This window comes from Phaethon aethereus (assembly GCF_964289735.1).
Source record: "Phaethon aethereus genome assembly, chromosome: 2".
NCBI classification, from domain to species: domain Eukaryota; kingdom Metazoa; phylum Chordata; class Aves; order Phaethontiformes; family Phaethontidae; genus Phaethon; species Phaethon aethereus.
Genome location: NC_138582.1, coordinates 85664403 through 85680895, shown reverse-complemented (window position 1 = coordinate 85680895; position 16493 = coordinate 85664403).

Below are 16493 nucleotides of genomic sequence, written 5' to 3'. Positions count from 1 at the left end.
GACACAAATACAATGAATAGTTCGTATGATGGGATATTTGCTTTATAATACCAAACAAAACCTCCACATATGCCAGGAACATGCTGCACTGTGTATCACTGAAACTTACAGCAGAAACTTTAACATTGCCCCAGAATTTGAACAGCCAAACTGTCAGGGAAAGGAGAGGGTCCTCCATGAGGGGGAGGCATCAGGAGCCAAGGGTGTGTCACAGTTTAAGACCAAATGTCACTGTGGAGACTAAATGGATTTGAAAAAAAAAAAACCTTCAATCACAGATATATGTACAGTCTTACAAGTTACATGACTTTCCTGTTCTGTAGCAGAGACGATGTGGTCCAGGAGAAAAGGTGGGTGGGTGGGCATAGTGCTTCCAGACATGGTGTGCACCGTCAGGGGCTGGGCTGCAGGGTCCCATCCCAGCCATGGTGTGTGCAATCATGAATCCCTTGGAGTCCTCTCCTATTCCCTGGCTCCTCATGGGTGGTCCCAAATCCTGGGTCAAGGTAATGGGTGACCCGAAGTCTGCCAAAAGCTGTCAGGTTCTGCTTTATTTTGAGTTCCCTCCACAGTCTTTCTCTTTGGAGTCTCCCTTAAATGTCTTTAGTTTCCCAAGTTATGGGACTGGGTAGAGAATATTTCCTTGGTGACTAGTGTTTTCAACTTGTGCTGTTGCTTTCTTATGTACAGTTGTCATTGTTGGTACCATAATTGAGGTGGTCAGGATACTTCTGGGCATGTTTGCACTTTAGGATCACAGGTTGTTTGCATAGTTCAGCTTTGTATTTCCTTGAACACTCAAAAAGTTTTCCAGGTTCATTCTGGTATTTTGGAAAAGGTGTTGGTCACATTTTTTCTCTTTTGCTAAAACAAAAAGTTGGTTAGAGATCCCAGGTTTACGCTAACTGTTTTGCTATCTTGGGTCTAATTCATGCAAATGACTACAAAATGCCCATGGGCCAGTGGGCCCCTATCCTGCCCTCCCCGACAGAGCATAGTGTCTCTGTGCTCCAACAAGCCCAGCTGAGTGGGGCCAGCAGTGGCTGCAGGCTGGTGATGTCCAGGCAAAGCAGCAGCAATAAGGCAGATTCTAGGGCAGGGCAGGTGGTTGGGGCAGCGGGTTGGGAAACGAGGTGCGCAGTTGCAGCATAGCTCAGGTCAGGAATGAGGCGGAGCACTTGAGCTTCCATACAGCTGCTGTGAGATGGGGGCGAGCCCTTTCTTCTCACAGCTCTTGCCCAGCAGTCAGACCCAAGGTCCTACGGCTGCACCAGGGCAGAGGTAGCCTGAAGAACAGGTGGCTAAATCCACAGCGGGGAATGGCTGCAGAGCATGATGGCACTCTCAGGGCCCTGTTGCTAACTTCACTGGGGAGGCAGTGTGAAGGAAACGTAGACCATGAGGGAGAGCTTCCCAAAGCTCACACAGGAGAACAGTAACAGACATAGGTATCCTGTGTCCTATAGTGCCAAAAGTACTGTGGTCCACAGCGAATCTGATTTATACTTCAACATATGAGACAAAAAATCTAGATATGAGGAAAACATATTTGGAGATACAGTTAATAAATCAAAGATGATCACTCACTTCAGGAAACTTAATATATAAAAGCAAGATAATTCAACAGAAGATAGCAGGAAATACAGTTTTCCAGAATCAGTACTGAAGGAATTCCTAAGGAGGTGCTGATGATGCTTTTAAAAGTCCAGTAATGTCATAGAAATACACATTTCCACATTGTAGCTCCTGTGGAAATGCTAGTATTTTGTGAGAATGAAGCTGCATCTCAAATGAAAATGCTACCTAATAATACGCTTTTTTAAAGGAAAGGAAATGGTTTTGTTGTTAATGCATATAAAGCTATAAAGACAGAAGACATTTACCATGTGGGATCAGGACTGTTAAGCATTCAGTTTCCAGATGGGTTCTAAACAGGAATGTGAGCTTTAAATAAAAACATTTTATTCTACACTTTCTTTGACTACTAGGACAAGTCGTGTCTTATATTCTCTATATACGTAAAATTTTATAAGGAAATAGCAAGGATTCACTATAAGAAAGCAGTTATTCTACCTTCAGAGAAGTTATTTACTGTGATATTACCTATACCAGTATGGATGAGGAATGAATCACTATAAAGCTCACAGTACTGTACAGTAATTCAGATTTAACTTGTTGAGTGTGAGACTGAAGGTCAACAGCTACGGCAGTGTATAGGCATAAATTATTACTTAATAAATTCACATTTAAGAGAATCTTATTGTATGGCATAGGACTGGGAACATGGAAATAAAAAGACCTTTATTGGCATAAATTAAAATGACCACATTTCTTAAAAGTGAATGGATAATTCTGACCTTTTAAAACATCTATGAGCAGAGTGAAGCATTTTCTGCTCTAAATTATGATGACATGGCTCTGGACTAACTTCAGAGTTACCCTGATGGAGCAGCACAGTGCTCAGTATAATTTCTGCACCCTGGGCAATGTCTGAGGAAAGATAAAGACCAGGAAACAGGTAAAATATTCTGAAATGTCTGAAATAACTGCTGCATACACTGATGTACTCCAACAAAGTGAAAAGTAAAATGAGATCTTATATTGTTATATGAATAGGATGATTAAAACTCCTTGACTTATGTAAATAGCTTCAATTCAATAGCTTCAATTGATTTCACTATTTCCTGTGTCCATATTTATAATATATGTAATAGAATAATATATTGCATTATAACAATGACAGAAGAATATTTGTCTTGGGAAACTAAGGACTTTGGGCCTCCACAAACATACAGAAAAAGTTTTGTGATGATTATATGAGTTTATTAAAAAGATTTTAACAAAAATTTAAACATAAAGTACTGCAATATAGTGATGTCTACACCATTGGAAACTACTTGTGATGACAGTATAGTCTCTGAGATACTCTTAATAAGCAATACTTGGCGAGTTTTCTCTGTGAGGAGAAGGAGTTTTTCTCCTTTAATTGCAACTCCACTGTACAGAGTGGATTTTTACTTTTTTGTGATCTTTAAAAAACTAAATATATTTGATATTTTTGTGCCTAGAAGGCAACATTCATATCTGAACATGACATTAACAGAAAAAAATAACAAATTATTCTCTACATGTACTTTTTAATAGAAGTTATGTGAAGACTAATAACTGATATTTGAAAGATCATATAACACCAGTAAAATAAAAAAAATATTTTTCCTCTTTGGCTTTCACAACAACAAAAAAAAATTGAGTAGATATGGTGGTGTTTTCTGATTATTTCTTTCACTTAATTTTCTCAAGTTTGTCTGTGATAGGTCAACAACTGTTTAATACTTCATCTCCATTGGAACTATCATAAACTGAATACTTGCCTTATATTAATTCTGTATATCAACTAGTGGTCTATTTCAGAAAAAAGAACAAGACTTTTCCCTTCACCCCACATGCATACCTAAAGCTATGATCACATATGGATTATTTAAACTTCTTCCACAAGACAGATCTGTTCTCCATTTTGAACATTTATGTAATTTTTTCCTCTATTAACTTTTGCTGTCTTTTTAAATTCTTGCATTATTTTTACTGTTTCTTAATCCCTCTGTCTAACCATCACTTGCAACATTAAATGACAGTTATATGCTTTTTTAGTATTACCCATTCTGTATCTTCTGCCTTTCATGATTTTTACAGTAATCTGCTCTTTAGGAGAATTCACATACTTTTGGAGTCCTTGAGCTAATCTGTTGTAATTCTATATCCATTTAAGGTTTTTGTGAGTGTTGTGGCCTCTCCCTTTTATGTCCCACTTCCTAGTATTTATATACCAAAGGGACTTGATTGTATTCACGTTCATGTTTTTAACTGAACTGCACTGAAATCAGTTAAATGATAACACAAAAACTTATGCACCAACATGACTTTGACAAATAAGGTTGTCACTCCTTTCATTTGGAGAAGGAGCAGAACATTAGTAACAAAGGCTTCGGCAATTTGTCTTCGGCAAATAGATGATGCTCTGGTATTGACTGTGTCTATGTTGAAAATGGCTGAAAAGTGCAAGTGTCTGCTTTCTTAGTTCCCTAGACAAGGAAGAAACATTACATATGAGAGGGGAAACAGTTCATCTCTCCTGGGGCTTCTCCTGAAGATAGAGTTTACAGTATTCCAAGTGGAGGCCATTGTCTGAAAAAGAAGTCATACCCAAGGCCTGAGTCCTGACAGACCTATGAACTTCTGAGATCAAGCAATGTAGTGTCCTTAAGCCTGGACTTATTAGAGCCTTGCTTCTCATTTCTAAGACTTCAACAGCAGCATGAGATGTAGACCCTCAAAAAGTGACTACAATCTGGAACTGTTCTTCCTCAGATTATGAGTCATCAGACAAGACACAAGGATAAGATCACTACAAATGTACAATAGGCTGAAGCAGGCACCACTAGAAGAACATGCATCCTTGTAACTATGAGATGAGCTCCTTGAGCAGAATTCAGCTCTATATCCAGACATCCAAGCTTACAATATAAGTTTTAATAGGCTAGCTGCTTTCAACAGATGAAGATCTAGTCAACAGTAGACTATGGGGAACTGTTCATCTCACCCTAAATTAGATGCTTACATTTGAATAGCTGTCTTTACTTAGTTGACTATATTAACTATCTATTGCTGTTGGACTTTAGCAGGAGCTTAGACACGTAGCCCACATGCAATTGTCTGCACCGTAGTCACGTAAACATTGGTGACTGAATCCGGAGCAGAAACCCAGTCACGATGTTTGTGTGAAAGTTGCCCACCCTCTACAAAAGACAAATGAATTGAGATGTCTCCCAGGCACAGTAGGCTAAGGAGCAGAGCAGATATTGAACCACTTCAGGTTTGAAATATGGCAAATATTAATCTCTCTTGTGTGAATCAAAACTCTTTCCTGAACACTTCCTTGGTGGTATAGTTTTACTCACACGAGCAAGAGACTATTAAGCACAAGAACTGATAATATCATATTTTCTGTTCTGTAGCAAAGCTTAAACTAAAATTTGTCCTCCAGTATTTTTGACTTCTAAGGTATTTAAGGTGTTCCCTAAACAAGAAACATTACACAAAAAACTTGTGTCAATTAAGCTGAGGGTATTATTTAAAAATGAGAAAACAAAATTATACTTTAACTGCAACAATTACTGCAACTTTGCAATTGAGAAAGTGATCCCAGTTGTTCTCTTTGAGACAATGAAGTATCTATGTAGATGCCTAACACATTTCTCATGGAACACATTTTGACTTTATCCTCTAAATAGATTAAAATTTGTGTAAATATATATATTTTTTCCATATCTACCACCATTTGTGTATGAGGTTTCAACAGAAGACTTTCAGTTAAGCAGTGTCATAGTTTAAAAAACACTAGTTTCAAAACCACATGGGAGGACAAGAGATTACATTCTTCAGAGACAGAACATGGAATGTCTCTATTATATTCAATTTTTGTCTTATCATTGTTTAGTGACATTCAGACAGCTCACACATCTTTTCAGAGCTGCGGTCCTGTCTGTATGTGCAAAAGTGCACGTGTGTAACTGTCTGAACCTATCTCATTACTACATTATGGAATATTAACAGAAGACTGTTCATCTGTCCAGTGGCTATTCTGGGACATTTAATTATCTGCTGTAACATAGATTTCCTGTGCAGCTTTGGGCAAGGCACTCACCTCTATGCTTCGATGGGCTACCTGTAAAATGGAAATAACAGTTCTTTCCTGCAGAGTAATTATGAGGCTTCAAAACTGTGAGGCTTTCACACTGAGGATACTCTTACATGCCAGCTCTGTAGCTACCTGACACTTCACAGTGTAGGACACCCTTTTCAGAAAAAAAAAATGCAAGTATGTACAGATATCTTTACCTCTCAGCTTTAGGGTGCTTAACTTCATCCTCTCAGCTTCCTTTTAGGATAAATTTTTTAATGCAATTTCTCAAGATTGACAATACATTTCCCAAAAAAATGGACTCTGGTTTGGATTGTCATCAAGATTAAGATTTTAACTGCAACAATGTAGAATTTTACGATATAAAAACTCAATATCTCCAAGCATTGAAAAACTATTACTTTCTGAGTAAATTGCACTCTTGGAGGAGGCACAAGAGGAATGCTTTAAAAGTGGATTTCACAGCTATTTCCTGGAAAACAAAATAATATGGAAATTTATTCCAAGTGCTAGAAGACCACACAAGGGCTGATTCAAATCTGCATACACATTTCACATCCAAGACTGGAAATACGCATACTACAGCAGTCTACGCTAAAGGCCATTTAGGAATGATGGTAGCAGAATATACTGTAAGAAAATTAATTCCTGGTGGATGTTCCTAGGCTATTTCTTGCTGCCATACCAACCCACACAGCTATGTCCTTGACTTCTGTACATCAAACCACCCAACTACTTCTTTCCTTTCACACCATCTTAAGTTCCCTCTTCTTGCTCGTCATCCTGTCACTGATCATGGCATCCAACGACTTTCCTATGATTCTGCTTTCCTTCTATTTTTCTTTATCACTGCTTCTGCCTCTTTTGTTTATGATTTTATTCTCTTCCCACCTCCACATTTCAACTGAGTCTTTTTGTTTGCTTCTTCTCTGGCACACTCTGTTGCCATAATCAAAAGGTAGTCCTGAACTCATTCAGAGCTCAGCAGGGAATCCTCTATATCAACAGAGGGGAAGTTTTGCTCAATTCCTGTATCCCTGAAATGCTCCATTTCTCTGTGAATCTATAGCTTCTCTTTAGAGGGAGTATAAACTTTGGCGAATTAATTTGCTAAATTCTGAGAAATGTGATAATCCATGTACTCAGTAGATACTTATTTAATTTCTCTAAGCAATTTAAAATAACATTTTATCGTGACAAATATCAGATGTACTTTAAACAATCATTCATTATTTCCTGCACTGTCTTCTAAGGTAAAGCAGTATGTAACATGCACTTTGCAACTTTTAACGAATTATGCCCTGTTTGGCAAGTGGAGTGTCAGCTTGCTGAGGTCTGAGTGCACAGAGTATAAGCATGTGTTGTTGAATAGGATTCCCACGATGTAAATAGGCGCAAAGCAGTCTGAAAACTGCTTCTGTTTTGAAAGAGAGGGAAACAGGCACAACCAGAAGATACTACTGTCAATAAAAAGAACAGCATGTATGCATGTGTGTCTACAGCTCTTGAACTTCTACCTATATGAACTCAATTTAGTTTTTAATTGTGGATCAAAAAGCATATTTTAAAGTTTCTGCTTGGAGAATTTTCATCAAGTTTGTGATAATTCACCAAGCATATGTATTCCAGATTCCAACATCACGTTTTATAGTACCGATATATAATTAAAAGGCAGTAGTTCTGTTGAATAAATTTTATGAAAATCTTTAGTCTTTTGATTAAAAATTTGTATGAGAGGCCTTGAAAAAGCTTGTGGGAAATCCATCAGAAAGTCATTCTTTGTTTGGAAGAATGTATCTAATAGTCTTTGCTGACTTCCTCAAAAATAACGAAGCTTTATTCTGTTTGACATAGTGTTGTCATCACTCAGTCAGTTTCTAATCACAAAATATTTTCAAGATACAGCACTCCATTCAATCAGGGCGAACAACCCATGTCCATGCATTCATCATAAGCAATTGATTTCTCTTTATTCCAAACTTCCTTCTAGTGGCCTTTGTTCTATCATCTGGTGCAGCAAAAATACATCAGGCAGTCTGTTCATCAAGATACTTTTTAAATCTCATATTTCTTCTCTGTTTTGTCATTGCCAAACTGTCAACCCATTAGTTTTCAAGTGTGGAATTTTGCTTACTGAAGTTCATGCACTTGTTTTTTTATCAGATTTGCTTCTCACTCGCACATTAGCCACACCTCTGTCTAGCAATTTCATGCTCCCTTTCTGTTCCTTCCTCCAGGTCCTTTTCTTGTGAGTTTAATCAGAGATTTGTGGTACCTGCAATACTGGAAATGCTCTACCCTCATAATGCTTGATGAAATTACTTGATTGAAGTAATATCCCCTCAGAGGCATGTAGATGACCCACATTACAGTAATGAAACCATACCAGTACATCAGAAGGCAGAATCTATCTCCTCCCAATGTTGACTTCAGTTTCACTTATCTATCATATAGTTCTGAGGCAAGTATGAAGTGAGATAGGGCAAAGAACAGCTTTTGTACATGATTGAGGAAGTATTCTTTCAGGACACATCTTACATGACATGAGGCAACACGGGCAAAAAAATTCATAATAGATACTCAGTTTTGTGCCAAAATTTTGTCTTAAATTCCAAAATCGAAGTTACTGTACTCACTTGTTTTACAAAACAAAACAAAACAAAACAAAACAAAACAAAACAAAACAAAACAAAACAAAACAAAACAAAACAAAACAACAAAACTACCGTATGTGTTTGGGTAAATCATATTTGCATATTTGTAATCATAATTTGTCACTTATTTAAACATTTAACTATGTGACTTGTATGCATATACATACACCTGTACTCAAGTTTCAGTATTTGGTACAAACACTGACCAAAAGTACTTTAAGCTGAAGTAATATCTCTAATATTTAAGGAATGAATTTGGCATGGGAAAAGATTATGATGCTCAAAGGCATCTGATGAAATTTGTTTTTTCCTAAACAGAAGGAATGTGCATGTATGGAAAATGTGTTAATTTGTTGTAAGACAGAGGCTGGTCTATAACAAGCATTGGTCATTAAGCCAGAACACCAGACTGTAAAATTCTGCTGCTTTTTTTGTTTTATGTCTGGAAATGTAAATGTGTTCTTTTGATGTTTTTAATCAGGGCCAAAGGCTGTCTTTTTGCCATGCAACAAAGAGGACCTTTAATGTTAAGCCTTCTTAGACCACACTGCTGAATTCTTTTGAGGGCGTTCTCTTGTAAGATTGAATAAAGTTTTAAAAACTGTAAAACAAGAACGTCTCAGTAAGAAACCTAGAGATATGTAGTACAGCTCCAATGGTGTGCCAGCAAGAATGAGTTCAATCCTAATATGCAACAATAACGATGTCAAAGTGAACTTAAGGTGACCATTATTCTTCTACTTTTTCTGTCTATTGTAGTCAGATATTCTATTTTTCTACTGAAAAATAGTAACTTTCTACTGAATAATCAGTAATTTCTTCAATCATTATTAGAAAAGATGATGTTATAAACTACTAATTTTGACCACCTGAAAGAGTTTCTTTTTAACAACTTCCAATTACTCTTTATTCCTCTTTCTAGCTGTAGAAAATACTAATTTCCTTTTATCCCTAATGATAACAAGACTCTGCTTTATAGTACTTAATAGTTAGACTGAATCAAAGAAGTAAAAATGGTGGCAATTTATTAAATTGCTCAATCTATTTCCAAGTAAAAATATAATTTTTAGGAACAATATAGAATCATAAGATCATAGAATGGTTTGGGTCAGAAGCGGCCTTTAAAGATCTAGTCCAACACCCTGCCATGGGCAGGGACATCTTTCACTAGATCAGGTTGCTCAAAACCCCATCCAACCTGACTTTGAACACTCGCAACGATAGAGTGGAGCATCCACAACTTTTTTGGGCTACCTGTTCCAGTGTCTCACCATTCATATTGTAAAAAATTTATTCCTTATAACCAGTCTAAATCTACTGTCTTTCAGTTAAAAGCCTGTCTTTAATCACCTCCATGTCTTTCATATGTTTCAACATGTCAGGCAAGAAAATCTGTTCCATGCTGTTACTGGGCATTGAGGTGAGTCTTGTCAGTAGTTCCCAAGGTCCTCTTTTTTACCCCTTTTAAAAATGGATATCATGATATTTTGATGAATATTTTCAAAATCCCTATCAGGAGGTATGAACAAAAAGTTTAACTGATTACAATACACTCATCATCAACCTTAAATATCTTTCTCTTGTTCTCAATTTTGGAATGTATTTTTGGATGTCAAATGAGACTAAGACATTTAGAAAACAAACAAAAAAATCACATTGAGCATCTGGCTACAGAAAAGCTTCAATGACTAACTTCTTCAATCATGTAAACTTAAATCCATTCACTTGGTTTTCATTCACTTATTTAATTTTTGCCTGTCTTTAATTTTTTTTATGTTTTGCATGCTTTTTCATTGCCCTGTAAGAATGATATCAGTTATTAAATATGCTTTTCATCTCTTTGAGACTTCTTTTAATACTCATCCTAATGTTTCTAAATGCAGCATTACCACTTATTATTAAAAATCCTATCAACAGAATATCATTTGCATCATGGATCAAATACTGTGATTGAATTTTGAATGTAGAATAACTACTATACTTGGTGAAATCTATTTTAGATGCAAATGCTTGTCATAAAAAGTAATGCAATGTGACCAGTGGACTACAAGAAAATCATCCCACTGTGCCCATAATTACACTGTGACTTTTGGAACTGAAAATCAGGAATGGGCTGGTTTTAGCAAATAAATTGATTAACATCCAAATATTTCAATACAAGTTATTTAAATAAAATCACTGTTCTTCTTAATAACCAAACCAAATGAGGTATACTTCAAAACACTGAGGCATTCACTGTTTTCACCACCTTCTACACTTTTACTTTTTCAACCAAAATACTTGCCATTGGTCAAAAGTATGTCTGAACATTTCAGCAACCTCATGACTCATGATTTCTACTAATTTCTACCGTATTTATGACCTGCTCTTGAGAACAAGCCCTTTTCTTCAAGCCAATTAGCTTACATCCATCATGCTCATGGCTAGCTTCCTCTAGTGTGGACTGATTGTGCCCACAGAGCACAGTAGACAGGGCACTGGTTGGGTCAGAATCTGTTTTGCAGGACACACACACTGGACTTTCAGTCATGCCACAAAAGGTATGACACTGCTGTTCTTCCTACACAAACATCATGTGAATATATAAATTCTTTGCATGGTCCTTGCTATCATAGGCCGCTCTTCTCTTCTTGTGAGAGGCACTTTTTGGGGCCTGAAGACCTCTGCAGAGATATTCTGTTGTGTCTAGAAAAGGTGGCTGGGCCGATTCTTGGATTTATTAGCCCCTGTCTGAGGAGCGTAAAGTGAAGACTTATTTCTAGAAATGTCCAAATCTGCTCAGGGCATACACTCTTTAATGATGAGTGTTTTCTTATAATATTCCCAAGGTAACTTTAGGGATGTTGGACAGCACACTGTATTTGTGTTTTAAGGCATGTTGTTAAGATTTTTTGGTTTTTTAAATTTTTTTTGCACACACAGCAAAGAATTTGACATTGTGGGAGAATGTAAGCTCTTTTAACTAAATGATGGAGAAGTCTCGGGCTACGCAGCTGTGAGATGTGGCTTGGTTCTGCCAGTATTGTCTATTAAAATACTTGCTGAAGCAGCCCATCCATCAAACTGCTTTTAGCTTTTGCTTACAGAGAGAAGATATAGTTCCCCTCCAGAAGGGATTCTGAGCACAACTGTTCATATGAACAATTTGGAAATGAGTACGGGGGAACAAAACAGGGAGTGACCCAAACATAGAGATTTTTATTTGCTATCTGGTAATCATTTTCCATACTATTATACTACTGTATATATTACTATACTACTATGGTACTGCTACCATTTGCATATTTATTATAGTTAGTACTAGTACCATTTGCATGTTTATGAATCTAAAAAATCCTAAAATACTCACATGGCTTTAAAACATTAGTACTCAGGTAAAAAACCTATTGGAGAACAAACCAAGTCTGAGATACATGAAACACTATGATTTGAAACCGTACTAGTGGAAAATTGCTGTCACATATAATGTCCAATATTACTTGTATAATTCACTACAGTAAGGTTATCTCTGAAAACATGTTACCTTCACATACGGGCTTTTTGTCAGACATGATACCTAACAAAAATAAATACTTGCATGTAAAAGTGTTTATTACACTCTTCACTTCCACTGAAATGGAAAGTAGAATTAATTCCCTAATATGTATTGTATTCTGCCTGGCCTCTACCTGCTTCTCCAGGAGAGTCTGGGCCTTCCATGGATTCTCTGTTATATCTGCCAGTCCTGTGCAATGCCTTGGATATTTAGTGCTATTTCATACTCCTGAAGTGGAACTAGGCACCTATGCTTATGCACATGAAGCACTCCCTATAACATTGACATCCCAAAGTTTATTTCTCATTATAATCTCAGAAGCAAGCAGAGTGAATAAAAAATAATATTTGAAATTAGAAAGGAAACCCTAAAGGGGAAACCTTAAAAAAACCCAAAACAAACAAAAAAACCCAGAGGTGATAATATGTGCAAAAGTGATGGACTGTAAAAAAGAAGCATATTAGAGGTTTCAAATGTACTGAATACCTGTGTCTCCATCTGTCCTGAACGGTTTCCATCTGCCAACCTGTATTTTTCAGAAGAGGAGTTTTTTGATGGCAGTGTTTGCACTCTCCCAAGAGATATTAGGGTTTCTGTGCATTGGACAATGTAAATTGGTTTCCCAGTTAAACTAATTTCACAGAGGAAAATCTATGCCTTTGATAATATCAGACACACATAGATACTGGCAAGTCATCTTCTAGGGGATTGCCTGTTAGCTCTTTGATTTTTTAGAAACCAATGAATGTTTGAATGTTTTCATAGTTTGTTAAGTGGTAGTGAAGTACTATCAAGCATGGCTATTGTATTGCCATGTCCTATTTTCTCTGTCTGGTTGAGGTTCTTTCCTTTCTTGAACCCGTTCATCTCTAAACAAATACACATTATGTTTTGACTTTCTATTCATTGGTCGGATAGATCAAGAGTAATAATGAGTGCATGCAAAAGGAGTGCATTATAGCAGGGTTTGACAGTTTAAGTCTTCCTATTTTATACCAACACATTTGAGGTGAAGGTCTTGGAAAATAAATCCCATGTTTTTTTGGAGCTTTTGATGAATTACTAGGTATATTCAGTGCAAGCCAACTGCTCTGCACAATATACGCCAAATAGTCTTCTTGTCAATTGCAAGCTTAATATTTCTATTTTCATTCAAGTGATGAGAAGCAGAGTTTTTGTAGAATTCAGTAATAAACTGTATTGTTAAATTCTTTTCACTATTAGAGTTGAACAGATATTCACAAATTGCACTATGGTAAAGAGGTAAAGAATCAATACATTGCTATCCTTTGTTACAATATCACAAATGGGAACACCAGCTGTATTACTTCATAACCCAAATAATAAGCTATCAGAAAATGTGTGTTTAAAGATATGACCATGGCATAAGAGTGTATGCAGGAATTATTCAACAGGCCTGATTTGCCCTTGTTCTGGATCCTCTGTAGTTATGTACATAGAAGCAAAATTAATGTAAAACAGGAACAATGGTATTTTACCTCTGAGACATGAATGATGACATGGAGTTTGCTGCAGTAGAGAAACAGGACTTAATCTAAGGAAAAAGAACTGATCTGCCACTGATTAAAAACCTGTGTACATATTTTGAGGGGTAGCAGGCTCATTTTAGTAAGCCTCTTGAGCTCGTTCCTTATGCAGACCCTTGTGTTTCTTTTCCTGGTAACCATTACAAGTATGCATTGCTCTGCTCAGAAATACAGGATCTGCATCAATGCAGATAAGCCATTTTGCAGATAAGCCAACTAAATGATGATAACTCACTTTTTGAAGATAAAGCACAGAGTTAACAGCACTGAAAACCAACATCAACACCATCAGAAGTGATGGCAGGCAACATACTCCTCATGTTACTGAGGTTCCATCTAAACAGTTATTCTGTCTCAAGACTGACCACACCTTCTTGTGAAAAAATATAAATAGGAACCTAATATAATAAAGAATGGAAACCCTACATTTAAATCAACTATTTCTTCATCTAATACAAAGAAGATTAAATTATTTTTACCTTTATTTTACCTAATTTACCTTGATGCCAAGTAGCATCAAAAGCTAAGTATCTCGTATCCTTCCAAAAATCTTTGGAGCTATCCGATCATATTGCCACATCAGCAGTTGCACCATAAATGAGAATTGTACAGTAATTTCTTAGAATAAGGAAGACATTCTGCAGATAATATTTACAAATACTAGATATGACAGTGTGCAGAGAGCTGACAGGGTCTCTCTGAGATCCCATGAATCTTTGGCATTTTGCCAGCACAGCAATTAATAGACTTGAGTCAGGATTTGAAATCAGTCCTTGAGTAGCACAACCCACTGTGTCAAACTAGTTACTTTTAATGAGTTTACGCATTTTGCATTATGTCAGCCATTCCTTGTCATGCTATTGGATTCTTAATGCAATCGGAAAGAGGCTATTAATCTTGGTAATAAAACATTTGAATACAGAATGTACAAAGTTATGCATAGCAGAAACCATACAGAAGTTCATGGGCCAAATTTAGCACTTGCTTAATGCCACTCAAATCACTGGTGATAAGCTAGGTCTCGGTCTGAGTTAATGACTTTTGTACTATGCTAGTGAATTTCTGTCATACATATGACTTGATATAATTTATTGTATTTAAAACAACAAACGGTGTTCCCTGCTGAGTGTGCTATTGCTTATTTTCTCAGCTATTCATGTCAAAGATATTGAGATTATAAGGAAGTGCTTTTCATCCATGTACACAGTGACAAAGCAAGTGTCTGGTGAGTTAGAAAAGGGCATTGTTTATTGAACTATAAATCGTAATGAATAGTAACCAATAGCCACAGTGATTCTGTGAAAAACAGTAATCAAGATCACTATTTTGCTAATAAAGTTAAAAAAAACCAACCACACAACCAAAAAAAAAAAAACCACCCATAGAGAAATAGAGCATAACTTTCTAACAATCATGTCCAGTTGATACGGAATTAATGATCACATGCTCAACTCTTCCTGTTGCAAATAGTGATATATCATGGGAACAATTTGCATTAAGTTAACTTACTAATTAAGAAATGGCAGTTGCTAAGGAGCAAAACTCCTGTTTAATTACTTAATAAACAAGCGTGAAAACATTTCAGGTGGACTAAACACTCAGTGAACAGTCATCTTTTGTGACAAGAGCTCTCTAGACACTAAAGAGAATAAAATAAATTTTACTGTTGTTGTGGTTTAACCTGGCGGGTAGCTAAAACAACCACACAGCCTTTCACTCACTCCCCTCCCCAGTTTTGCACATCTCAGCACGTGTATTCAAAAGATACTTGTGGAATTTGTTCTGAGAAGAAGAAAATGTGGGAAATGTTCTTTTTAATTGTCTGTGATATGGTGTGCTCAGTTATTATTATTTTATCATACATAAAAAAATTTATGAAAAATGTTTTTATATATGAAAGGAATTCACATGTAGTGTCCTCTTTATTGTCATGCTCATGGCAAATGTCACCAAAAATGCAGTCAAATGTGCTCATAAACAAAGTTACCTTTTTGCCTCACAGAACAAAACAATTATGTTGGCAAGAAATACAGTCAATGACCCTTTACTTGTGAAAAGGCAGCTGTTTTTTTCAGGGCTGCCAATATAAATGTGCTCATTAATGTTGCTCTCATAGATTCAATTGCTAACTCAGCTCCACATCATTTCACCTACTCTTTGAAATTCAATTTAATGGAATTTTTATTAATATATTTTTACCTTTTAAAAAATAAGTGTTATTTTCTGTTAACCTGTTCAATAAGATATAACACTGAAGTTGAAAGCGCATTTCAGGGAAGATGCAGCTTCCATCAAGCATCAGATAAGACAATTTTAAATTATAGATAAAATATGACACAACGGTTGCAGGTGTGCAATCCATTATTGTCCTAGATGTCCTTTATAAAGACATTTTTGAAGGCATGAAACTGGTCAGTCTGTTTTAATAAAGCCTATCGCACACTAACCCAGCTTTATTTCAGTCAACTGAAAAGCTACCCATTTTAATTTTATTGTGCATAACCAGCTTCATTACTCAAGGGAACAGCTTCTCGTGGTATTCTGGGTTTTCTTTGAACTGCAGTATGTTACACAGCCATCTGCTTTTGCAGGAAAAGTGTGAGCTAATGCATTTTTTAAAAGGAAATCTTACCCAATGCAAACACTTGGCTGTACCAGCCCTTTCCCATCCATCGGTGACTCTCTGCAGTGTGACAAAAATTATTTCCCAGCTTCTGCCCATGCTAAACATATTTACAGATACAGCTCTCTTGGGAGTTCCCTTACATGATACTTTATTTGGATTCTTTCCTTTCCTTAAGAAAAAAAAACAAAACCCTCTATGTTTGTGAGCATGCAGCATCATGCCATACACCTCCATACCTTCAGCACCACGTATGCTTTGGTAAAACAAGAAACGGATTTATTCAGCAATACTTAATGTCAGAGTCTTAACTGCAAGACTGAAGCCAAAGGTTTCTAAAAATAAAAAGTAGCCTAATTGCATTTAATAGATAGTTACTGAGGTACTCATCTTTTTCTGGTCAGAAATTCAAAGATGTAGTCCACAGTCAGGGGTT